Raw genomic sequence first — 27,115 nt, 5'->3', positions numbered from 1 at the left:
CACAAAGCAGCCCCAATCCCCCACTTCTCAGGTCCCCCACTGGTGCTCTGGCCCCTCCCTTCTGCTGAGTGCCCCATAACAAGCAGCTTGCTATGGGGGGCACCGAGCAGACTTGCTCCCAAGCAACTGCTCTGTTTGTTCATTCACACATGGAGCGTAGCTCTCGGCCCCACCTCCGCTCTCTGGTCATTGGCTCACTGGCTGTGATTGACAGTAGTAGGAGCCAACGGCTCCCTCTGCTGTCTAAGCCAACGAGGAGTAGGAGACTCGGGAGATCTGCTGCTCTCATGTACATCACTGGATTGAGATGGGGCTCAGCTAAGTATTGGAGGGCTAGGTCAATGCTGCAAACAGAAGGTTTTTTTACCTTCATGCATAGAATGCATGAAGGTAAAAGACCTTGCACCTTTACAACCACTTTAAAGCACCATTCAGTTTCTTTTTGTAAATGTTGAACACAAATCTTAATGGGATTGCTGATTGTCACTTTACACAAGCTGCTAGCAGGCTTCAGCAGGCTTTCAACATGCTCCAGGTAGTGGTGAAGCCTGCTAACAGCTTGTTTAAAGTGGCAATCAGCACTCTCATTGGGATCTGTGTTCAACATTTACAAACTAAAGCTGAATCATACTTTAAAAGCTTCAACAAAGCTTCTGCAAATGCTTTGTAAAAACTTACTGTTCACACTGCTCTTATACAAGAGGAAGCCTGTGTGAACAGGCCCTAGGGTTTTCTAAGGCTGGATTAACACTGATGCAAATTGGATGTGGCTTTCTCCACATCCAATTCGGATGACAGGAGACTGGGACCAGCTCTCCATGGAGCCGGTTCACACAGCCTGGGGGCGGCCGCGGAATTCACTGGAAAAGTGTACTGTGGGGCTTTGGCTCAGTTTCAGGTGCGAATTTAGCCAAAAATTTGAATTGCAACTGAGATAGTGTACAGGGATGCACTGAACCCCTGCTGTGAGCCATGGCCGTAAACCCAGCCTTAGTGTGTTTCTAGGTGCCTTTTGTGATCTCCAGCATTCTTATTTATCCCAGTGTTGCTCCCAGTATGTCCTTGTTGTTTTTTGCCTTGCTTCCCAGTGTCCCAGTTCATTTCCAGCCTTGTTCCCACTGTGTTCTTCCAAACCTTGTTTCCCTCTACTTTTATCCTGCTCTGTTCACTCTGTGAGCTTCTACTTGCATTTCATCTTCCTTCACCTCTACATTTCTCCAGTTTGTTACTAGTTTCTCTACACCAGCCTTATTCCCCTGTGGGTTCCAGTCTGCTTTATTTTCTGCACCCAAGGCCCTCCCAGTTTGTTCCTATCATTTGTCTCTGTGTATTCCTGTGTTCTTTAGCTTTATCCCTGTATATCCTACCATCTTATTAGTCCAGTGCCCCAGCGCTGCAAGAGAGTTTCACCTACTCTCAGTTGTAGCCTGCCAGAGGACTGCAACCTGGATGCTGCCTGCAGCACAACATCTCCACATCTAGTAGCTCTGGTGAAGACCAGGTGATATCTTAGATCCTGTGCCTAGGCCCTTTTCAGGGCTCTTACCACTGCTAAATGAGTGGCTAGCACAGGCCTCCATGTCCACCCTTTGGCTTTCACCTCCATCTACACAGTTATGGTCAGCCACGCCATCCCTGGTTGTTGTGACAATAATATTATTTTCTTACCCTATAATACACTTTTTTTGTATGCTCCAGTAGTGATTATATCTTGTGCTTCTATGCTCTGTGTTCTTCATTTAAACGTGCAATATAAATGACTCTACGGTATAAAATAAATAAATAATAGGAAGTTGAAAGTGTCATACTGAAAATAAAGAGTAATGCTGTTTACTTTGTGTGCCCCTAAACCCAAACAACAATTTTAAATTCCCCCTGGAAATGCATTTTCTGAGATAAAATTCTGCAGTAGATTGAATAACCATTTAAGTCAGAAGTAAATTACTTTAACATGTACTGTGAACAAACTGTGCTCTAGGCAGATGGAAATACAATGGGATATCCAAGGTCTGCATGGACAATAAGATGAAATTACTTAAGGAAGCACATCCAAAGAGATACATCTTATAATATTTTATCAAATCAAGGGTGGCCACAAATGGTTAGTTGTTTCAATGAAAATGTTGGTGGTGAGAATCTGCCTATTTCTGGACAAAAACATTTCCCTTGCATTAATTAGACCTACTAGTACTCATTTCTTAGCCCCTTTGGGTTTGGAGCTTCAGCACTTCAGTGTGATGGTGATACAATGTGAGCCAACTGAACTACAGAACAGAAATTGTCTGATCTGCATTGTATAGTCATAGATGAGATGTAGATGAGGTATCAGAGGTGTAATGGGGTTTATTTACTAATGGCAAAGTTTGCAGTGGAACATTCTCTTAGCTTAGTAAATTTGATGGCAATTCTTTTTGCAAAGAATACCCAAATATGTGCAAGTAAAATGAAAAAAAGATTTTTGCTTGCACATAATTGGAAGGTGGATATCACAAAATCTTCATCTCATTCACTAAGCTAAGGGAAAATTTCCCTGCTATGTGACAATCCCCTTACAATGTAAACAGCTTAGTTGCATTCAGAAAATCTACCCCAGTGTCTCAGTAAAGAGAACCTGTTCCAACCACATATCAGCTCCCTTGGTACAGTAATAAGGTTAAGTAAGGGAAAAATGTAATGTACTAGGAAATACAGTTAGTAAAATGACCTGAAAAACAGATTTAGGATGTATGTATGTCCCTAATGCCCTCCAACACTGCACACATAAGATATCACAAAAACATCAAAGGTATGACAACAATTTTAAGACTTTCATTTTAGTTTAACCCTGACTTTTTGGTTGTTTCAATAGTGCTTATTATTTTATACCTAGATACATTTGTTTTTTTTTAATTAACTCTGCACAGTCTCACTTCTTGCATATGATTGAAATGTAGAAGTGGTATTGTGCTTGTGTGTACTTGGAAATATAGTTTTAACCAACACCAACAGTACTGTGAAAAGTGCAAAATCGGGACTGTTATACTTCAATTCTATTGCTCCTCTACCTTCAGAAAATGTGTAATTTGTGTGGTCTTAGTTGAAATCCCTAGTGTCCATAATGTGTTTATTAGCATACATATGAAATAAAAAAAAAATGAAAAAAGAAAGGGTTAAGGGGAAATATGTAAAATAGTCATAATATATTACACTAATGCAGAACATTGTGTCACAAGCTATAGTTATCGGGACATAAGCTATAGAAAAATAATGGCACCACATGAAACAGAAATATCCCACTATACTGTATATGCATTATAAATTACTAGTCATATTATGTGGCAGGTGCATGTTTGTCAAATGTGAACTTTGTAAGAAAGACAACATTTTAAATATCACTTTTCAAATATTCTAAAATAGCAGTGAAATGTAAAAAGACACTATTTTATTCTGAAAGTTGATACAGCTTTAGTGTTCGTCAATGGCAGCCTTTTTCTTTTATTCAAAAGTTATTTTGGTGAGTTCCTGTATTTATCACAATTATTCAGCATTCCCTAAAATTATTTTTTTTAATTTTCAGACCTTCCCTGGGACAGCAACTGCAAGATGTCCCCTCTCATCATGTAAGTTACAACATTGCTTCCTATAAATATCTAATATATTTAAATGTGTTCATTTTAAGTGACATTTACAGCAGGAGCTGTATTACATAGGTTAGAAAATACACATAAAGTGTGTCTTTATGCATGTGATTTATTGCAACTACAAGAATGCATGCTATAATATGCATGTATTTGTGAACTAGGAAATCCTAGATCCAAAATAAAAACTGGAATAAAATTTAGCAAACAAATTGTAATGTACTCTTCTTGGGTAAAGCATGATAATTGGAGTGACCCATACATAGATAGTACGTATAACATTTATTTGATATTCAATATTACTGATTTATTTATAGTTTTATTTTTTTCTTTACAATGATATATTAATCATGTGTCTATTTGTCAGCAAATACATTTCCATTAAAAAATACATGAAATGTAACATGGCAAAGGCATTTACATAGTTACATAGTTAGTCAGGTTGAAAAAAGACACAAGTACATATAGTTCAACCAATAAAAAAAAAACTACAATCCCATATACACAATCCTATACCCACAGTTTTTCCAGAGGAAGGCGAAAAACCCCAGCAAAGCATGATCCAATTTGCTTCAGCAGGGGAAATTTGCCACAGCAGGGGAACATTTTGAACTTTTTAGCAAATGATCTTTGGAAAATAAAAGGTCAAATATTCTCAATAATTACAACTAGAGATTTTTTCAGAAAAGACTCTTGTTTGTTAAATATTTTTGTAATTAAAATCAGGCATTATAAAGATAAAAATATTTAATATGTTCTGTGTGAAATTAAATGTATTTTAGTTAATCTATTATGTTGTTGGGTTTTTTATTGACATAGTCATGAAATAGTAAACTTCAAAATTATTTTATATTTGACCTCCAATAGATTAAGTTATTGAAGATTATTTATCCATTTAAATCTGGTTTTATTTTATTAAATGAGTAAGTCTAATAGCACACAGAAAACATTGATCAAATAAAGGAATCTGTAATAATCTTCTTGTGTGTTTAATAGTAATAGTGGGAGTTCAATATTTCTATTCAAACAGAGAGTTTAGTAGACATATTTACAAAAGGCCTTATGATGTTTGCCCTCTTTGCTGAAGAAAACATTTGTAAAACCTTTGGAGTGACTACCAGGTGCCAAAAGTTCTCCAGGGTATTGATGTTATTCAGATATAGTCCTTCATTTGAACTTCAAACAATATTCTTGCATGTGATTTTTTAATGGGTTTGACAAAATAAAACCATTTCTGTCTGTAAGTATATATGACAGTTTTACGTTAGGGAACACAGCAATTACATTAGCAATTATAAGTATTATTTAGAAAAATTGAAACAATACTATCTATGTGCACAATTTGTAAAAATAACAATAGACTTTAAATGGCAGTTAGATATTAGCAAACAACAGAGCCACCAAAATATTCATATTCCATCTATCATATTAACTTGCTAACTTGCATTTCATGAGCATTTCAGTATTAATACTCCCTACAGAGACAGAAATTCTCCTTCCATATTAAAATATATTAAACATGTAATCCAGCCTAGAGCTTCACTACATGACAGACAGAGGGTGCTACTGCTTCTAGACTCATGAACTCAAAGGTGTTCATGTTATTTATTTATTTTTGTCCCACAAAAATGTTATTAAAATAAAAATGTAACTACAGAAACAAAGACCCAGTGGGTCATGAACAACATCACAACAAATGAGGGGAAAAAGGGAAGGGAGGTACGTTTTCCCCAACATACCATACAGAGTGGCATATCAGTAATATAAGCAATACATACAGGTTACTTACATAAGGTAACCAAGTATATGCTGAGTAAAAAACAGGAGTAAGTAAGCAGGGCCTACGTGCATGGTTAAAGCTTTCAGGGGACAGGGACAGACCGGATGCTGCCCGAATGCACTCACCAGTTTCAGCTAAGTGGTCAATAAGGAGAGGTTTTCCATAAGACTGCTGTATTCGGGTGTGGTTTGGAAATAAAACCAATAGGACATTGTATTTGTGAACTTAGAGAGATTGTCTTGCATTATTGCAATTTTTTCCTCTATGTCTGCTATTTTGCTGAGCCAAAGAAGCCAATCTCTGATGGAAGGGGAGCGTGTGGACCCCAAGAAAACTTGTACATCATTTGGCATCATTAACCATATGCATTGCTAGAGATTTGAAATACACTTTCTATAGGAGGGTATGGGTCTGTATGGGCTAGCAGGAATTGGTCTGGAGTAAAGTCCAATGCAAAGGTAGTGATGGAGGAGATGACGTGGTGAACCCCAGACCGGTAAGTCTGGAGTAACGGGCAAGTCCAACAGTAAGGCAATAGGGATGAGCCCGATGTTCGAGTCGAATGTAAGTTCGACTCGAACATCGGGTGTTCGCCTGTTCGCTGAATAGTGAACAATTTGGGGTGTTCCCGGCAAATTCGAAAGCCGTGGAACACCCTTTAAAGGTGTATGGAAGAAATTGCTAAAAAAAGTGCTAATTTTAGAGGCTTATATGCTTGGTATTGTCCTAAAAAGTGTTTGGGGACCTGGGTCCTGCCCCAGGGGACATGTATTAATACAAAAAAAGTTTTAAAAACTGCAGTTTTTTTGAGAGCAGTGATTTTAATAATGCTTAAAGTGAAGCAGTAAAAGTGAAATATTCCTTTAAATTTCGTACCTGGGGTGTGTCTATGGTATGCCTGTAAAGTGGTGCATGTTTCCCGTGTTTAGAACAGTCCCTGCACAAAATGACATTTCTAAAGAAAAAAAGTCATTTAAAACTACTCGCGGCTATAATGAATTGTCGGGTCTCGGCAATACAGATAAAAGTCATTGAAAAAAACAGCATGGGGGTCCCCCCAAAAATCCATACCAGGCCCTTTGGGTCTGGTATGAATATTAAGGGGAACCCCGAACCAAAATTAAAAAGAAAATTGCGTGGGAGTCCCCTCAAATTCCATACCAGGCCCTTCAGGTCTGGTATGGATTTTAAGGGGAACCCTGAGCCAAAATTAAAAAAAAATTGGCGTGGGGGTCCCCCCGAAAATCCATACCAGACCCTTATCTGAGCATGCAACCTGGCAGGCCGCAGAAAAAGAGGGGGGATGAGAGAGCGCCCCCCCTCCTGAACCATACCAGGCCACATGCCCTCAACATGGGGAGGGTGCTTTAGGGTAGGCCCTCAAAGCACATTGTCCCCATGTTGATAGGGACAAGGGCCAAATCCCCACAACCCTTGCCCGGTGATTGTGGTGGTCTGCGGGCGGAGGGCTTATTGGAATCTGGAAGCCCCCTTTAACAAGGGGACCCCCCTGTTTGAAATGGTAATGGGTACATTGTGGCCTGAATCATACCAGGGCATGTGGCCTGATATGGTTCAGGAGGGGGGTGCTCTCTCGTCCCCCCTCTTTTCCTGCGGCCTGCCAGGTTGCGTGCTCGGATAAAGGTCTGGTATAGATTTTTGGGGGACCCCCACGCCATTTTTTTATTTTGGCTCAGGGTTCCCCTTAAAATCCATACCAGACTTGAAGGGTCTGGTATGGATTTTGAGGGGGACCCCTACGCCATCTTTTTTTAAAATTTGGTGCAGGGTTACCCTTAATATCCATGTCAGACCTGAAGGGCCTGGTATGGCATTTGGGGGGACCCCCCATGCAATTTTTGAAAAAATTTTGGTTCAGGGTTTCCCTTAATATAATATTGTATTGCCAAGACCCGACAATTCATTATAGCCGCAAGTAGTTTTAAATGACTTTTTTTCCTTTAGAAATGAAATGTGCAGGGACTGTTCTAAACATGGGAAAAATATGGCACTTTACAGGCATACTATAGACATCCCCCAGGTACAAAATTTAATGGAATATTTCACTTTTATTTATATATGTAGACAATAGTGAGTCAGTTAAGTCAATAGCATTCCTTCAGTATTGCAGCAGCGCTGTGTGACCCCAATAAATATGGTCCTTTTTTACAATCAAGTTCATAAAGTGCATAGACGGGAAACAGATGATAAAAATCCCCCTAGTCAATAATCTTGTGTTCTGTGAGGGTAGTTAATCCATTCACCAAGCGATACACCACGTGCTGGGATCCCCAATGAAAAACTCACTCACCAGAAATTTAACCAATATGAGCCTTGATTAGTATTAGTTGGTCTGCACCACTTTCCAAATGACCACCAGATGTCAGTCTAATTCTCGGTAGTTCCAATGCAATATGTGGGAAAAATAAATGTCCACATAGTGTGATACCGCTAAACACTTTTATTAAAACATCTAAACATTTCCCTTTAAAAACATGCGTACCAGATAATCATTAGATAAGAAAATTAAGTGCACTGTGCCTGTTGCGTCCTTCAATCCGACAGGGATGACAGGAGCACTCACTGTGTGTGTAGTTACAGCTGTGCGCTTCCTGATTCCTCGGCCGATGGAGCGCATGCGTCACTTCCGGTGCATCACGTCCCTTTTAGGGACATCACGCCCCTTTTAGATATTGGAATTTCCTTTCAATTTTGGCTGTTAGTGAATGTAACGAATATAAATTTATCCGAAGTTACGAGTTATCTGAACTAACGAATGCCCCATCTAAACAAATGGAACGGAACAAATTATTAATAAATAATAATAATAGTAAAATGTTTTTATTATTATTATTTTAGTATTTATTATTATTAATTTGTTACGTTCCATTTGTTTAGATACAGCGTTCGTTATTTCAGATAATTTGTAACTTCGGATAAATTCAGATTTGGTACGTTCACTAACAGCCAAATTTGAAAGGAAATTCCAATACCTATAATTTAATAGTTAGTAATAGTTAAGTTATGATTAGTTAGTTATTATTTCAGATTTTTGAATTTCCGGGTTTTCGGATTTTGGATTTCCGAATGTTCAAATTTACAAATTTACGAATATTCGAATTTATGAATATTTGGAAAAATTCCTTAAAAAACAAATTCGGAACAAAACAAATTGCACATGTCTAATAAATGTGTTCCCAAGTTTACTCAGACAAGTCCAAGGACAAGTTTTTTTCCCAAGAGAGACCAGCCTTGCGTGCCTTCAGTGAGTGTGAGCTAAACAGAAGTGAGTAGGTAGTCAATATCAAGTGTTGTTGGGGCTCTGATCTGTAATACACAGACTAAAGGGGGCCATGTTTTTTTTTTTTTTGACAGATCTGTGGTCAGTTAACATACCCTAAGATTAACTTAGCCTTGCCCTTTTTTTCCACCTCCATTTTTAAACGTAATCGTCAAATATACCCTATTTAAATTCACCAAACTGTATGCCATTTTAGGAAATGCCTCAAAAGGATAGTTGTGTAAGCCATAAAGAGACTTATCTGGGGTCTCTTTACATCTACACATGGTGCTTGAATGTATGTGCACATTGTGTGACCTGTGCCCATTAATTTCCTCCTCCACGAGTATATATACAACAAAAAATATATTTTTTTCTCTGTCACATTGATTTATTTATGTATGTGCCGTGGTTTATTGAGAGCTATGTGGATAGGTATTGGAAGCCCATCGCATGTGTCTAGTCAATGCACATTACAATGTTCATGGTAATGCATGCAATTGGGCAATTATTTGTAGAAAATATAATTAGAAGGATCCTTACATATTCTGTTTTGACACATACCTGCCTCATAAAATATATTATACATTTTTCACTTGGTGGAAATTGAGCCAGGACTTCAGTGCTGCAATTCATGCTCCATAACTATGTTCTAAAATTGGGCACTTGCTGTTAGTAGAAAAATGAAAACATTTCTATATACATTAAAGTGGAGTTCCACCCAAAAATAGATCTTCCACTTTTTGGAGTCCTCCCCCCTCCGGTGTCACATTTGGCACCTTTCAGGGGGGAGGAGGGAGCAGATACCTGTCAAATACAGGTATTTGCTCCCACTTCCTGGCATAGATCACCGCGGAGCTTGTGGTGACCTACGCCACTTCCGGCGCCTATGCTCTCCTCCACCGCTGTGTTCTGTGAGACACAGAACACAGCAGGGACCAGAGAGGACGTGCAGCGTGACTCGCGCATGCACAGTAGGGAACCAGGAAGTGAAGCCGCATGGCTTCACTTCCTTATTCCCTTACCGAGGATGGCGGTGGCAGCAGCCGAGAGCCGAAGGATGGATCGGCTTCAGCTGCCGACATCGCGGGCTCTCTGGACAGGTAAGTATCCATGTATTAAAAGTCAGCAGCTACAGTATTTATAACTGCTGGCTTTTAATATCTTTTTTTTTAGCGAACCTCCGCTTTAAAACAAAATACACTTTAGAAAATCTTTGACTGATCCTGTGTTGCTGAAAAGCTTGTGATCACGCAACTCATATTTTTTTCTGAAAAAGGTATGAGCCCATGATGGTGGTGCTGGTGCATGGTTTAAACAACTACCTCATTTGTGATAACCTATCAAACTTGGAGGAGCATTACATCAGTCTTACAATGAATTTAGGGAATTTTACTAAAATGTCCTAAATCTGCACAACATATAGTACTGCTTGTGATCCATACATTCACCTTTCAGCTATAGAGTAAAAGTAAATATCTGAATTGCAATACATATCTCATTCATTGATGATGATGATGATGAACATAATTCTCCCAGTGTGTTGTCCACTGTCAGCTAATTCACATCACTTATGTGAATACAATATAAATTTTATTCTCAGGAAGCCAGTGCCATCAGAACCCAGTAACCACTTGCTTACTGAGCACTTAAACCCCTTTCCTGGCCAGACCAATTTTCAGCTTTCAGCACTGTCACTCTTTGAATGACAGTTGCGTGGTCATGCTACAGTTTACCCAAATTACATTTTTATATTTTTTTCACACAGATAGAGCTTTCTTTTGGTGGTATTTAATTGCTGCTGGGTTTTTTATTTTTTGCTAAATAAAACAAAAAGGGACCGAAATTTTGAAAAAAAAAAACAAAACTGTTTCATAGTTTGTTATAAAATTTTGAAAACAGGTAATTTTTCTCCTTCACTTATGTGTGCTGACGAGGCTACACTGATGGGCACTGACAGGCTGCGCTGATGGGTACTGATAGGTGGCACTGATGGGCACTGATAGGCACTGATAAGGCGACACTAATGGACACTGATAGGTGGTACTGATAAGCACTGATGAGGCGGCACTGATAGGTGGCACTGAGAGGTGACACTGATGGGTGGCACTGATGGTTGGCACTGATGGTTGGCACTGATGGGTGGCACTGAAGGGCACCTATAAGTGGCACTGAATGGCACTGATAGGTGGCACTGATAAGTGGCACTGATGGGCACTGATTGTGGCACGGATGGGCACTTGTAGGCACTGGTAGGTGACACTGATAGGCAGCACTGATCTGTGGCACTTGTTATTTGACACTGATGGGCATTGATTGGCAGCACTGGTGGGTATTGATGGGTGGCACTGTGGGAACTGGTAGGTGGCACTGTGGGCACTGATCTGTGGCACTGGTAGGTGGCACAGTGGGCACTGGAAGGTGACATAGGTGTGCACAGCCACGGCTATCTGAGCGAGGGACCGATGTCAGAAGCCGGTGATCGGCTTTTTTTCCCCTCACACTGACAGCGTGAGGAAAAAAAAAAATTACCAAGCTTCTGTGTACAACACGTGATCAGCCGTCATTGGCTGACAGCTAATCACATGGTAAGGGGTGGGAATCGACCCCTTACTTGGATCTGTGATCAGCTGAGTCTTACAGACTAGGTGATCACAGAGCGCGCCACGCGTGACCCGCAGACTGCACTTGCTCGGGAAGACGTCCATGGACACCCTCCCACCAATTAAGGCCCGCGCTGCAGCCGTCTTTCGGCTATAGCGCGGGTGACAACAAGTTAAAGATGAACGGAATAAAAAGGAAAATGCACACCTTATTAAAGAACTAGACAAAAAACTAAAATAAAACAAAAAAAAACAAAATTAAATTAAAATGTTAATCATAAAAATTAAAAACTGCACAGTCATAGGAAGATAACATTAGCAATCCCCCAAAGGGCTAACACAACCTCTGTTAAGATGAGCAGTTTTTTTTCACTTTTATGATTAATAAAAAAATGGAAGATTCAAATTTATATTGATAATAACATAATTTAACTGATCCATACTATCACTACATTAATGATACAATTGTTGATGTATATGGTTTAATAACAAGTCAGTTTGTTTTACAATTTTTCCATGATGATGTCTACAGTGTTTGAATTTGTTTGTTTTTGTATTATGGAATGTCATTGTCATTACTGTATTTATTATTGAAATCAATTGTTGTTTACATTTTTACATTTCTACATCTACTTTAAAAAATATAAAACCTTCTATTTCGCTAAATTAAAGAAAATGTGATAAAGAGAGGGGAGTAAATGTAAGAAATGTCTCAGTGACGTATAGTTATTATGTTTTTAGGCAAAGCAAAAGGTCGTTGGTACTTACAGAAATGTACCAGGGAAAGAATAGAAAACACAATTTATTTTTAACATTACATTTCTTAGAGAGATGCATCATTGATGGAATTATCAAGGGCAAATACTCTAGGTTGATGAAAACAGCAGGCTTAAACTATGACAGATCCGTAGTAAACAACATAGTACAAAACATTTTTGTACACAACATTTTCAAAACTTATTCAAACCTTCACCTTAGAATCCTCCAAGTATTGAAACTAAGCCTTGCATGTTTTGGATAAAATATGGTAGGTGCTGTTATGTAAGATGTTTGTTGTTAAAAAGAAATAGAATTGAGAGATGGTACTTACCATTTAAAGCACAGTCAAAGTCATAGTAACACAGTAGATAGCTGGTTGAAAAGACACCCTTCTGTTACAGGATATTCTCTGTAGGAGCTATTTTTATTGTTTTCCTTGAAAAGGTCTTGTAAAGGAGTCCTTTTATCCCCAATCTAATTCTCCCTCTTCCCTGCTTTTTTTAATCATGACTATTGGGTCGAATATAAGTCTGACTCAAACATCAGGTGTTTGGCCATTCGCCGAACAGCGAACATTATGGGGCATTCACGGAAAATTAGAGCACCGCGGAACACCCCATAATGCACTGTGAGATTGCAGTGCATTGCTGTATGATGATTGACCAAAGCATGCACCTGACCTGCATGCTTTGGCCAATCACAGTGCGCTCTGTTAAAAGAGTCATAATTGGCCAAAGGCAGGGTGCTTTTGGCCAATCATGGTTCAGGGGGACTAATTCCACGCCCCACACTATATAAGGCTGCTTACGCAGCTGCCATGTGTAGTGTTGTTGGCATGGACAATGTTGCCTTATGAGTATCATATCTGAGAGATATTAAATCTCAAATATAGTAAATGGGTAAAAACAGAGAGATAGCTTGATTTAGATTAAGCAGACAGGTTAGTCAGTTAGTGGCAGTGTATTTGATATATCTCTATCTATCTATCTATCTATCTATCTATCTATCTATCTATCTATCTATCTATCTATCTATCTATATATATATATATATATATATATATATATATATATACCGTATTTATCGGCGTATAACACGCACAGGCGTATAACACGCACATTCATTTTAAGAGGGAAGTTTCAGGAAACAAACTTACATTTTTGATAAGGAACTTTGAAGCAAAATAAGGGTCAGTGCCCATCTGCAGCCTCACCATTGCCATCAATGCAGCCTGATTAATGCCCATCTGCAGCCTCACAAGTGCCATCAATGCAGCCTCATTAGTCCACATGCATGCAGCCCCACCATTGCCATCAATGCAGCAACCTTGCCATTGCCATTGCCATTAATGCAGCAGCCTCACCATTGCCATCAATGCAGCAGCCTCACCACTGCCATCAATGCAGCAGCCTCACCACTGCCATCAATGCAGCACCCTCACCACTGCCATCAGTGCAGCCTGATCGATGCCCATCTGCAGCCTAGAGGGGACAGGGAGGGGGCGGGACAAGCACCGACAGATTACATACAGTGAGAATCTCCTATGATAGACAGAACAGTGGTCCAATGGCGGTCCAGGAGATGGGACTTTCTATTACAGTGGCCGCCAAGTAAACAGGAGATTCTCACTGTATGTAATCTGACGGCGCTCGTCCCGCCCCCCTCCCTGTCCCTTCCGAGGCAGCTAAAATTGAAGTATTGGCGTATAACACGCGCACGCTATTTGCACCCGATTTTCATGGTGAAAAAGTGAGTGTTTTACGCCAATAAATACAGTATATATATATATATATATATATATATATATATATATATATATATATATATACAGTCAGTCTAGTATACGTATATATACTCTGCATTTGGCATAGACTATATATTCAGTGTTTACTCGATATTCAGTCAGTGCAGGCAATGTATTATTATGTTTAGGAACGTTTTTATTAACATATTTGAGCAAGTACAAAAATATAATTGCATGGAGAGAATAGAGTGCACATTCAAAAACCAACCTATTATTGTACAAGTGATTGGCTCTCCAAAGATCGTTGGGTAAGAAAAATAATAAAACGACAACTTTCAGAATAGAAAAGAACCTAAGTAAGGTAACAAGTAGGGATGAGCTCCGTGTTCGAGTCAAACCCATGTTCGACTCGAACATCGTCTGTTCGCCCGTTCGCCGAATTGTGAACGATATGGGCTGTTCACGCCAAATTCGTGTGGCACGTCACGGCCCATAATTCACTGCGGCATCGCAGTGCATTGCTGGCTGATGATTGGCCAAGCATTCACTATGACCCGCATGCTTGGCCAATCACAGCGCCGTCTGAACAGAGAGCCGTAATTGGCCAAAGCCAAGGAGGCTTTAGCCAATCATGGCTCAGGGGATTTAGTACACGCCCCACACTATATAAGGCCGCCTGCACGGCGGCCCTGTGTAGTGTGTGTCTCGGCGTTGAAAGAGATAGACAGAGAGACAGTGTCATTTGATTTAAGTTAGATAGATTAGGCAGGACAGTCAGTGAGTTAGCTGCACTTACAGTATATTGTGTATATATGCATCCCAGGTGTTGTATATATATATATATATATATATATATATATATATACACTGTATTCAGTTTAGCTAGATCCGTTCCTGTTATCTTCCTACTGACAGGCAGGCTTGTCTTGTTACAGTATTTACAGCTACCTGAAGAAAATTGCTGGTGTTCTTTTGATCCTATTAGTACCACAGTCAGGCAGCTAGACTATTTACAGTTAGTGTAGTGCGTCCTCCTCACAGTGTTCAGTTAAAGCTACAAGTTAGTTTAGTGTGACCTCTGCACATTGTTCAGCTAAAACTACAAGTTAGTGTAGTGCGTCCTCCTCACAGTGTTCAGCTAAAGCTACAAGTTAGTTTAATGTGACCTCTGCACAGTGTTCAGCTAAAGCTACAAGTTAGGGTAGTGCATCCTCCTCACAGCATTCAGCTAAAGCTACAAGTTAGTGTAGTGTGTCCTCCTCACAGTGTTCAGCTAAAACTACAAGTTAGTGTAGTGCGACCTCTGCACAGTGTTCAGCTAAAACTACAAGTTAGTGTAGTGCATCCTCTAAACAGTGTTCAGCTAAAGCTACAAGTTAGTGTAGTGCGTCCTCCTCACAGTGTTCAGCTAAAACTACAAGTTAGTGTAGTGCGAGCTCTGCACAGTGTTCAGCTAAAGCTACCTGTAGAAGGTTGGTGGTGTTTTCCTGATCCTATCACTACCGCAGACAGCTAAATAAGCTACAAGTTAGCTTTTTGCAAGCTCTGCACAGTGTTCACCTAAAGCTACCTGTAGAAGGTTGGTGGTGTTTTCCTGATTCTATCACTACCGCAGGCAGCTAAATAAGCTACAAGTTAATTTTTTGCGAGCTCTGCACAGTGTTCACCTAAATCTACCTGTAGAAGGTTGGTGGTGTTTTCCTGATCCTATCACTACAACAAGCAGCTAAAAGAGCTACAAGTTAGTGTAGTGCGTCCTCCTCACAGTGTTCAGCTAAAACTACAAGTTAGTGTAGTGCACAGTTTTCAGCTAAAGCTACAAGTTAGGGTAGTGCATCCTCCTCACAGTGTTCAGCTAAAGCTACAAGTTAGTGTAGTGCGTCCTCCTCACAGTGTTCAGCTAAAACTACAAGTTAGTGTAGTGCGTCCTCTGAACAGTGTTCAGCTAAAACTACAAGTTAATGTAGTGCGATCTCTGCACAGTGTTCAGCTAAAGCTACAAGTTAGTATAGTGCATCCTCTGAACAGTGTTTAGCTAAAACTACAAGTTAGTGTAGCGCAACCTCTGCACAGTTTTCAGCTAAAGCTACAAGTTAGTGTAGTGCATCCTCCTCACAGTGTTCAGCTAAAACTACAAGTTAGTGTAGTGCAGCCTCTGCACAGTGTTCAGCTAAAGCTACAAGTTAATGTAGTGCGATCTCTACACAGGGTTCAGCTAAAGCTACAAGTTAGTATAGTGCGTCCTCTGAACAGTGTTCAGCTAAAACTACAAGTTAGTGTAGTGCAACCTCTGCACAGTTTTCAGCTAAAGCTACAAGTTAGTGTAGCGCGTCCTCCTCACAGTGTTCAGCTAAAACTACAAGTTAGTGTAGTGCAACCTCTGTGCAGTGTTCAGCTAAAGCTACAAGTTAGTGTAGTGCCACCTCTGCACAGTGTTCAGCTAAAGCTACAAGTTAGTGTAGTGCGTCCTCCTCACAGTGTTCAGCTAAAACTACAAGTTAGTGTAGTGCCACCTCTGCACAGTGTTCAGCTAAAGCTACCTGTAGAAGGTTGGTGGTGTTTTCCTGATCTTATCACTACCGCAGGCAGCTAAATAAGCTACAAGTTAGTTTTTTGTGAGCTCTGCACAGTGTTCACCTAAAGCTACCTGTAGAAGGTTGGTGGTGTTTTCCTGATCCTATCACTACCGCGGGCAGCTAAATAAGCTACAAGTTAGTTTTTTGCAAGCTCTGCACAGTGTTCACCTAAAGCTACATGTAGAAGGTTGGTGGTGTTTTCCTGATCCTATCACTACCGCAGGCAGCTAAATAAGCTACAAGTTATTTTTTTGCAAGCTCTGCACAGTGTTCAGCTAAAACTACAAGTTAGTGTAGTGCGAGCTCTGCACAGTGTTCAGCTAAAGCTACCTGTAGAAGGTTGGTGGTGTTTTCCTGATCCTATCACTACCGCAGGCAGCTAAATAAGCTACAAGTTCTTTGCGAGCTCTGCACAGTGTTCAGCTGAAGCTACCTGTAGAAGGTTGGTGGTGTTTTCCTGATCCTATCACTACCGCAGGCAGCTAAATAGGCTACAAGTTAGTTTTTTGCAAGCTCTGTACAGTGTTCAGCTAAAGCTACCTGTAGAAGGTTGGTGGTGTTTTCCTGATCCTATCACTACCGCAGGCAGCTAAATAAGCTACAAGTTAGTTTTTTGTGAGCTCTGCACAGTGTTCAGCTAAAGCTACCTGTAGAAGGTTGGTGGTGTTCTCATACTACAGGCAGGCAGTTGATTTTGTTAGCTGCAGTATCAGTATATATATATATATATATATATATATATATATATATATATATATATATATATCCCAGCTTAGTGCAGCTACAGGCAATTAGTATGTATGGAAGGCCAACAAGGAGAGGCAGACAATCACAAGCCAATAAAAGAGGGCAAGCAGGCTCTGTGTCTAGAGGCAACAGTGCTGGTCATGGAGATGGAGCATCCTCATCAGCACGTGGCCGCGGGACACACTTGGCCTTTTTTTTGGCAGCTGGCCTTGTTGAGCTGCAACATGTGGAAGACTTGGTCGAGTGGATGACCAAGCCGTCCTCATCCTCCTCATCCTCTCTCACCCATGCTCAGGGTACTTTGTCTGGCAAAGCAGCTGCCAACATAGCCTCTTCCCTCGGCTCAATGGCATCAGTGACTCCTTCCCTAGCCTCACCATGTCCTCCTGAGGAGTCCCTGAAACTGTTTGACCACAGTGTTGGGTACATGCTCCAGAAGGATGCCCAGCGTTTAGAAGGCTCTGATGATGATACTGAGCTAGATGAAGGCAGTAACATGAGCACAGACAGAGGGGGTGCCCAAGAAGGACAGCAATCTGGCAGTCATGCTCCCCCTGCTGCAGCATACTGCCAGGTTTGCTCCAGTGATGAGGAGGGAGGGGATGATGAGGTCACTGACTCAACATGGGTGCCTGATAGGAGAAATTAGGAGGAGGCACATCACCAACAAGGCAGGATGTCCCCCAGGGGCCAGCCTAAGGGCAGCATACTGACTGCATCACACCCCAAAGCTCCGTATGTGCAGGGCGCTGCTGTCTCTACGCGTTATTCAAAAGTTCTTTGGTGTGGGCCTTTTTTGAGACGAGTGCATCAGATTGCACCGCTGCTATTTCCAACATATGTCTCAAGCGTATCTCACATGGCCAAAACTTCTCCCGCTTGGGCACCACATGCTTGACCAGACATATGTTGACCTGCCATGCAGTTCGTTGGCAAGCGTATCTAAAAGACCCACACCAAGGAACAAAGAGGACCTCTCCTTGCTCCTCATCAGCTGAGATCTCCAACCCCACGATACCTTCAGTCCTCTCTGAGACCTGCACTGAGAGGAATGAAGGTGTAGAATTAGGTGTGTCACACCCAAGTACTTGTGGGCAATCTGCTTTCGGTACACCGACATCAGATTGTACCAGGCAAATTTCCCTGCCCCAGCTGCTGCACCGCCGAAAGAAGTTCGCTCCCAGCCATCCACATGCCCAGTGGTTGAATGCTAGCTTGGCAAAATTGCTAGCACTTCAACTGCTACCTTTTCAGTTGGTAGACTCTGCCCCCTTCCGTGAGTTTGTGGAATGTGCGGTTCCTCAGTGGCAGGTACCTAAACGCCACTTTTTCTCATGGAAGGTGATTCCAGCTCTCTACCGGCATGTGGAAGGCAATGTCCATGCCTCGCTGGACAGGGCGGTCAGTGGTAAGGTGCATATTACCGCTGACTCATGGTCCAGCAGGCATGGACAGAAACATTACCTAAGTTTTACCACGCATTGGGTGACTCTGCTGGCAGCTGGGAAGGATGCAGGACAAGATGCAGTAGTGTTGGAGGTTGTTCTGCCACCACGCCTCCAAAATGCCACTACTAATGATTGTGACACACCTCTCTCCTCCACCCAGTCCTCTTCTTCTTCCTCCATGGCCTCTTCCTGTGCTTTGCCCTCTGAACCAGCGGTGCTCCGTAGCCGTTCAAGGGGTTACGCAAGTATGCAGGCGAAAAGATGCCATGCGGTGCTTGAGCTGGTGTGCTTGGGGGACAGGAGCCACACTGGGGCAGAGGTTCTGTCAGCTCTGCAGGGGCAGGTTCAGAGGTGGTTGACGCCACGCCAACTTAAGGCAGGAATGGTGGTTTGCGACAATGGCACCAACCTCCTCTCTGCCCTCCGACAGGGACAAATGACCCATGTGCCCTGTTTGGCTCACATCCTTAACTTGGTGGTGCAGCGGTTCTTGGGCAGGTACCCGGGCTTACAGGATGTACTGAGGCAGGCCAGGAAAGTCTGTGTGCATTTCTGCCGGTCATATAATGCCAGTGCTCGGCTGGAAGACCTCCAAAAGGAGTTTTACCTGCCCAAGAACCGCCTAATCTGTGACGTGCCCACCAGGTGGAACTCAACGTTGGCCATGCTGCAGCGGCTCCACATGCAGCAGAGGACCATCAATGAGTACCTGTGCGACTATGGCACCAGGACAGGGTCAGGGTAGCTTGTTTTTTTTCCCCACGCCAGTGGGCCATGATCAGGGATGCATGCACTGTCCTGTCACCATTTGAGGAGGCCACGAGGATGGTGAGCAGTGACAGTGCATGCATCAGAGACACTGTCCCCCTTTTCCACCTGTTGGAGCACATGCTGCATGGAATAATGGACAGGGCACTTGAGGCAGAACAGAGGCAGGAAGAGGAGGACTTCCTTAGCTCTCAAGGCCCCCTTTATCCAGACAGTGTTCCTGCATGCCCGCCGATCACACAGGAGGAGGAGGAGGAGGATTGTGTCAGTATGGAGGTGGAGCCTGGCACTCAGCATCAGCAGCAGTCTTTAAGGGATCAGTCCCATGAAACACATGGACTTGTACGTGGCTGGGAGGAGGTGGCTGCGGACCATGTCATCCTTAGTGACCCAGAGGACTCCGGACCAAATGCTTTAGCAAACCTATGCTGCATGGCCTCCCTGATCCTCAAAAGCCTGCGTAAGGATCCTCGTATTCGTGGTATCAAGGAGAAGGACCAATACTGGCTGTTAACCCTCCTTGATCCATATTACAAGGGTAAGGTTGCGGACCTTATCTTGCCATCGCAGAGGGAGCAGAGGATGAAACATCTTCGGGAGGCCTTGCAGAAAGGTCTGTGCAACGCATTCCCAGAGGCTGGGAGGTGACAAACTCCTGTTCCTGGACAACGTGTTGCTGAGGCTTCGGTCAGTCAAAGAAGGAGTGGTGGAGAAGGTGGCCATCTGACCGATGCGTTCAGACAATTTTTTCGTCCACAGCCCCAAGGTATGATCGGTTCCAGCAACCATCGCCACCATCTGTTTTACATGGTGCAGGAATACCTAGGGGCAAGATCTGACTTGGACACCTTTCCCACCGAAAATCCTCTGGGTTACCGGGTCTTGAGGATGGATCACTGGCCAGAGCTTGCACAGTATGCAATTGAGCTACTGGCCTGTCCTGCATCCAGCGTTCTTTCGGAACGCACATTCAGTGCTGCTGGAGGCTTTGTAACCGATCACAGGGTACGTCTGTTCACCGACTCGGTCGATCGACTGACCGTCATAAAAATGAATCAGTCTTGGATCACCACCAGCTACCAAGCACCTGATGCTGATGTAACCGAATAATTTTTTTGAAACCTCAGATCCCTTCAAAGACTGCCTATGCCGAGTGACTATCCTGAGAAATAATCCTCTTCCTCCTCAATGATCACGCTGATAGCTTGTATGAACATTTTTGGTTCTGGGCGCCGCCACCAGTGCCTAAGGCCCAATTTTTCAGCCCCTGTTTAACAGGGGCATGTAATTACAATTTTTGATGCAATTCTTTGCAGCAGGGCCCCTTCCTGCGTTCCAACTAGAGTATCTGTGAGGGGTTGCAGTATTGTGGCACCAGCACCAGTGCCTAAGGCCCAATTTTTCAGCCCCTGTTTAACAGGGGCGTGTAATTACAATTTTTGATGCAATACTTTGCAGCAGGGCTCGTTTCTGCGTTCCAACTAGAGTATCTGTGAGGGGTTGCAGTGTTGTGGCACCAGCACCAGTGCCTAAGGCCCAATTTTTCAGCCCCTGTCTAACAGGGGCATGTAATTACAATTTTTGATGCAATACTTTGCAGCAGGGCTCGTTCCTGCATTCCAGCTAGAGTATCTGTGAGGGGTTGCAGTGTTGTGGCACCAGCACCAGTGCCTAAGGCCCAATTTTTCAGCCCCTGTCTAACAGGGGCATGTAATTACAATTTTTGATGCAATACTTTGCAGCAGGGCTTGTTCCTGCATTCCAACTAGAGTATCTGTGAGGGGTTGCAGTGTTGTGGCACCAGCACCAGTGCCTAAGGCCCAATTTTTCAGCCCCTGTCTAACAGGGGCATGTAATTACAATTTTTGATGCAATACTTTGCAGCAGGGCTCGTTCCTGCATTCCAACTAGAGTATCTGTGAGGGGTTGCAGTGTTGTGGCACCAGCACCAGTGCCTAAGGCCCAATTTTTCAGCCCCTGTCTAACAGGGGCATGTAATTACAATTTTTGATGCAATACTTTGCAGCAGGGCTCGTTCCTGCGTTCCAACTAGAGTATCTGTGAGGAGTTGCAGTGTTGTGGCACCAGCACCAGTGCCTAAGGCCTAATTTTTCAGCCCCTGTTTAACAGGGGCGTGTAATTACAATTTTTGATGCAATACTTTGCAGCAGGGCTCGTTTCTGCATTCCAACTAGAGTATCTGTGAGGGGTTGTAGTGTTGTGGCACCAGCACCAGTGCCTAAGGCCCAATTTTTCAGCCCCTGTCTAACATGGGCGTGTAATTACAATTTTTGATGCAATACTTTGCAGCAGGGCTCGTTTCTGCGTTCCAACTAGAGTATCTGTGAGGGGTTGCAGTGTTGTGGCACCAGCACCAGTGCCTAAGGCCCAATTTTTCAGCCCCTGTCTAACAGGGGCGTGTAATTACAATTTTTGATGCAATACTTTGCAGCAGGGCTCGTTCCTGCATTCCAACTAGAGTATCTGTGAGGGGTTGCAGTGTTGTGGCACCAGCACCAGTGCCTAAGGCCCAATTTTTCAGCCCCTATTTAACAGGGGCGTGTAATTACAATTTTTGATGCAATAATTTGCAGCAGGGCTCGTTTCTGCATTCCAACTAGAGTATCTGTGAGGGGTTGCTGTGCTGTGGCACCAGCACCAGTGCCTAAGGCCCAATTTTTCAGCCCCTGTCTAACAGGGGCGTGTAATTACAATTTTTGATGCAATATTTTGCAGCAGGGCTCGCTCCTGCATTCCAACTAGAGTATCTGTGAGGGGTTGCAGTGTTGTGGCACCAGCACCAGTGCCTAAGGCCCAATTTTTCAGCCGCTGTTTAACAGGGGCGTGTAATTACAATTTTTGATGCAATACTTTGCAGCAGGGCTCGTTCCTGCGTTCCAACTACAGTATCTGTAAGGGGTTGCAGTGTTGTGGCACCAGTGCCTAAGGCCCAGTTTTTCAGCCCCTGTTTAACAGGGGCAGGTAATTACAATTTTTGATGCAATACTTTGCAGTAGGGCTCGTTCCTGCATTCCAACTAGAGTATCTGTGAGGGTTGCAGTGTTGTGGCACCAGCACCAGTGCCTAAGGCCCAATTTTTCAGCCCCTGTCTAACAGGGGCATGTAATTACAATTCTTGATCTAATATTTCACAGCAGGGCCCTGTGAGGGCTTACAGTGTTGTGGCCACAACAACACCTAAGGCCCAAATTTCAGCTGAGTATATAGGGCAGGCTACTTGCAAACAGAAGGAGACAACAGGAAGTGAGATGAAATCTACCCCTAGGAAGGGAAATTCTCTCCTGTAAGAGTTAATATGGGAAAAACATTTCTCCTTTCCACTGATGCTTTATCACCAATCCTTGTTTCACAAAATACCCCAAATTGTCAAAAAACATATGTCATTGGAACAAAAAGTGAGTTGAAATCTTCTGAAGAGGAGCACAGACAGCAAAACAAATGTCACAGGGGTGATAACCCTTCCCTATGTTTTCCAAAAAGCTTAAAATAGATTTTTTGGCTGGAGTTAAACACGTTAAAAATGTACCAGTTCAAAATTACAAACAGATTCTACTTACCAACAAACCTACAGTCCCAGTCTTGCTTGCACCGCCTGTATACTGCTGTTCAGAGTACAGAGCCTTTCCTTTTTTAATTTGGGTGCGGGGTTCCCCTTAATATCCATACAAGACCCAAAGGGCCTGGTAATGTACTGGGGGGTACCCATGCCGTTTGTCTCACTGATTTTCATCCATATTGCCAGGACCCGACATTACATTAAAGCCGCAAGCAGTTTTAAATTACTTTTTTTCCTTTAAAAATGACATTTTGTGCAGGGACTGTTTACAGACACTTTACAGGCATACTATAGACACCAATGATAATGATATTAAACTATGAGCATTCAGCGCAAAAATAATCAGAAAATGTAGGATGCCAGCTGAACACTATAGGATTCACCAGACCTAAAGGATACATTCAATAATACAAAGTTAGTGCAGCGCAATGACAGATTAGAATTGAAATTAAAGTCCTTGAAATATTAAAATAATGCCAATATTCTTGGTGGAACAAACATGGGTGTGTTCTTCACAGGCACCACTGATATTCAAAACCAATAGAAAAATGTGCTTACCGGACGTGATGGACCTCTAGATTATAGGAGGTCAAATGAGCCTGGTTCTCAATATATTGATAACAGCTTGGATCGCTTGGACACCACCAACTTTATGAGATTACTGGCGGATGTTGGTGGTGTCCAAGCGATCCAAGCTGTTATCAATATATTGAGAACCAGGCTCATTTGACCTCCTATAATCTAGAGGTCCATCACGTCCGGTAAGCGCATTTTTCTATTGGTTTTGAATATCAGTGGTGCCTGTGAAGATCACACCCGTGTTTGTTCCACCAAGAATATTGGCATTATTTTAATATTTCAAGGACTTTAATTTCAATTCTAATCTGTCATTGCACTGCACTAACTTTATATTATTGAATACTATAGACACCCCCCAGGTATGATATTTAAAGGAATATTTAACTTTTTTTTTACTTTAAGCATCATTAAAATCACTTCTCCCGAAAAACGTCCGTTTTTAAAAGTTTTTTTTGCATTGATACATGTCCCCTGGGGCAGGACCCGGGTCACCAAACCCTTTTTAGGACAATACCATGCAAATTTGCCTTTAAAATGAGCACTTTTGATTTCGAACGTTCGAGTCCCATAGACGTCAATGGGGTTCTAACGTTCTAGCAAATTTTCGGTCCATTCGCAGGTTTTGGTGCGAACCGAACCGGGGGGTGTTCGGCTCATCCCTAGTAACAAGGTAGTTTCTGCATTATAAGTAGACAGGGTACATAGAAGGTAAGCTCTAGACGGGAATCTTTCTATATACTTGAAACGACTGTACTAGGTGCTTTATTATCCAGGGTTACCCGATCGTCTGAAGAACTAAAATGGGTTAATAGAGAAACCCCCCAAAACTCAGGTTATAACTGATGAGGTGACCAATTAGCCCATTTACATTTAAGGATGTGCATGCAATTTAATGGATTCCATGCAAAGGAGCTCCTATGACCATGAAACAGAGGGACTCCGCCAGTTTAGGGAAATTGCCTAGTGGATGGCACTGAAAAGTGTGTGTGCCAGCTTTTGGTGGGGGGACCCTTGGGAGCTCTGCAAATAAGATGCATATCTGGTAAGTCAGGGTCACAGGTGCACCTGTTATCTGGAGCACCAATGAGGAGGCTTTTTGCCATATGGGTTTCAACACCAAGAAGCTCCAGAATGTATGGAGAAAAGTGCCTCTGTCTTCACAACCCCGAACACATGTGTCAGGAACTAAGGGGAAAATCGTATTCAATATAAAGGGGGTAAAATACCAAAGGGGGTCCTTCCCTGTCTGACAGACCTGGGCTGTGTGACTGATCTGTGTAAATCCCAGGACTGGATGGACAAGAACACTAATCTTTTAGCAGTGCTATCCACACAAGAAGTAGTACCTTTTTGGAGCGAGTTTTTCTCTATATATGGAACTATCCAGTGGTGAGCGCAGGATGTGTTGGTGCTAAGATTCCATGCAGCATTTCGTCTTAATTTGGGACCCGGATGTCTCTGAAGATCCACCAGCAGGATTCCCCATTTGCTATTTGATGAACCTTGTTTGACCTTTTGGTCATCACTGGAGGTGAGCAGCCAATCTATAAATTTTACAAACGATGTCGGATTGATGTTTTGTTTTGTTTTCCTTCTATCAAGTTACTGTTCCATGAGACATATATATATATATATATATATATATATATATGAACTGATCCCTACCATTTGTTTTTATTTGGACTTTTTTTGCACTTTAATTTATTTCTGGGTTTGATAGTAATGGTACATTATATTGAATAAGCGCACCACTCCCCCCTTCTCTTTAAAATACCAACGGATATGCAGCTTGACAGCAGTTTCCTTAACGGCAATGGAATGTGTGCATTTGTGCATGTTGGAGACCATGTCATGCCAATCCTCCTCCAATATCCCCTGGCCAGTCTCCGCCTCCCATCCCAGCATAGCTGGTGATTTGGCTGTACATTTGTAGTCATTAAGGTAATGATATAAAGTTGAGATAGTCCCCTTGTCTCTAGAGGCCTTCTCACAGAGGTTCTCAAATGGTGTTACAGCCCCATCATCCACTTGAGATAACATATTAGAGAACAAATGTCTAATCTGTAGGTATTTATAGAATTCAGAGCTGTGAAGGACATAATTCTGTTGGGGATGTTCAAATGAGCAAAAGGATGAACCCTGTAGCAAAGAGACTAGAGTCACTAGGCCCTCTGATATCCAGTTCGAGAGGTGGTTGACGCCACGCCAGCTTCAGCCAGGAATGGTTGTATGCGACAATGGCACCAACCTTCTCTCCTCCCTCCGACAGGGACACTTGACCCATGTTCCATGTTTGTCACACGCCATGACTTTGGTGGTGCAGCGGTTCTTGAGAAGGTACCCAGGCTTACAGGATCTTCTGAGGCAGGCCAGAAAAGTTTGTGGTCATTTCTGCCGGTCATACAATGCCAGTGCTCGACTGGCTGACATTCAAAGGGGATGCAACCTGCCCACCAACCACCTCATTTGTGACATGCCCTCCAGGTGGAACTCAACGTTGGCAATGCTGCAGTGGCTGCACACACAGCAGAGGGCCATCAATGAGTACCTCAAGGATGCATGCACTGTCCTGTCACCATTTAAGGAGGCCACGAGAATGGTGAGCAGCGACATTGCATACATCAGTAACACTGTCCGTCTAGTCTTCTTGATGGAGCACATGCTTCATGGAAACATGGATAGGGCACTTGAGGCAAAACAGCGGGAGGAAGAGGATGATTTCCTTACCTCTCACGGCCCCCTTTATCCAGATAGCACTCCCGCAGGCCCGCCAAACACACAGGAAGAAGGAGGAGGAGGATTGTGTCCACATGGATGTAGAGGATAACACTCAGCAGCAGTCTTTAAAAGATGTTTTTCAGTCCCCAAAAACCCAAGGAGTTGTATGTGGCTGGGAGGAGGTAGTTACGGATCATGTGATCCTTAGTGAGCCAGAGGACTCAGAATCGAATGCCTCTGCAAACTTACGCTGCATGGCCTCCCTGATTCTGCAAAGCCTGCGAAAGGACCCTAGGATTCGTTGTACCAAGGAGAGGGATCATTACTGGCTGGCAACCCTTCTTGATCTACGTTACAAGGGTAAGGTTGCAGAACTCATTCTGCCTTTGCAGAGGGAGCAGAGGATGAAACATCTTCAGGAGGCCTTGAATAAAGGTTTGTGCAATGCATTTCTAGACCCTGGGAGGTTACAATTTCCTGGTGCTGGACAACGTGTTGCTGAGGCTTCGTTCAGTCAGAGGAAGAGCAGTGGAGAAGGTGGCCGGCTGACCGATGCCATTAGACAATTTTTCAGTCCTCAGCGCCAAGGTCTGATTGGTTCAAGCAACGTTCGCCAGCGTCTGCATTACATGATGCAGGAATATCTAGGGGCAAGAGCAGACTTGGAGACCTTTCCAACAGAGCATCCACTGGGTTACTGGGTCTTGAGGATGGACCACTGGCCAGAACTTGCTCAATATGCAATTGGCTTACTGGCATACTGGCCTGTCCTGCATCCAGTGTGCTTTCTGAACGCACATTTAGTGCTGCTGGAGAGTAACGGATCAAAGAGTGCGCCTTTCCACAGACTCCGTTGATAGGCTTGCATTCATAAAAATGAATCAGTCTTGGATCTGCAGCTATCAAGCACCTGATGCTG

General features: G+C 42.8%; 1 protein-coding gene across 32 annotated transcripts in view; it reads left to right on the top strand.

Moving 5' to 3' along the window:
* PTPRD (protein tyrosine phosphatase receptor type D) overlaps positions 1-27,115 on the top strand; it is a 2,697,868-nt gene that overhangs the window by 1,070,355 nt on the left and 1,600,398 nt on the right. For all 32 annotated transcript variants that reach the window (XM_073635233.1, XM_073635225.1, XM_073635219.1 and 29 more), the window contains exon 6: positions 3,557-3,599. The gene's annotated coding sequence lies outside the window, so the exon portion shown is untranslated. The remainder of the gene's footprint in view (positions 1-3,556; positions 3,600-27,115) is intronic.

The sequence above is a fragment of the Aquarana catesbeiana genome, linkage group LG01, assembly GCF_042186555.1.
Source record: "Aquarana catesbeiana isolate 2022-GZ linkage group LG01, ASM4218655v1, whole genome shotgun sequence".
Taxonomy (NCBI): domain Eukaryota; kingdom Metazoa; phylum Chordata; class Amphibia; order Anura; family Ranidae; genus Aquarana; species Aquarana catesbeiana.
This window is presented reverse-complemented; position numbering and strand designations above follow the sequence as displayed.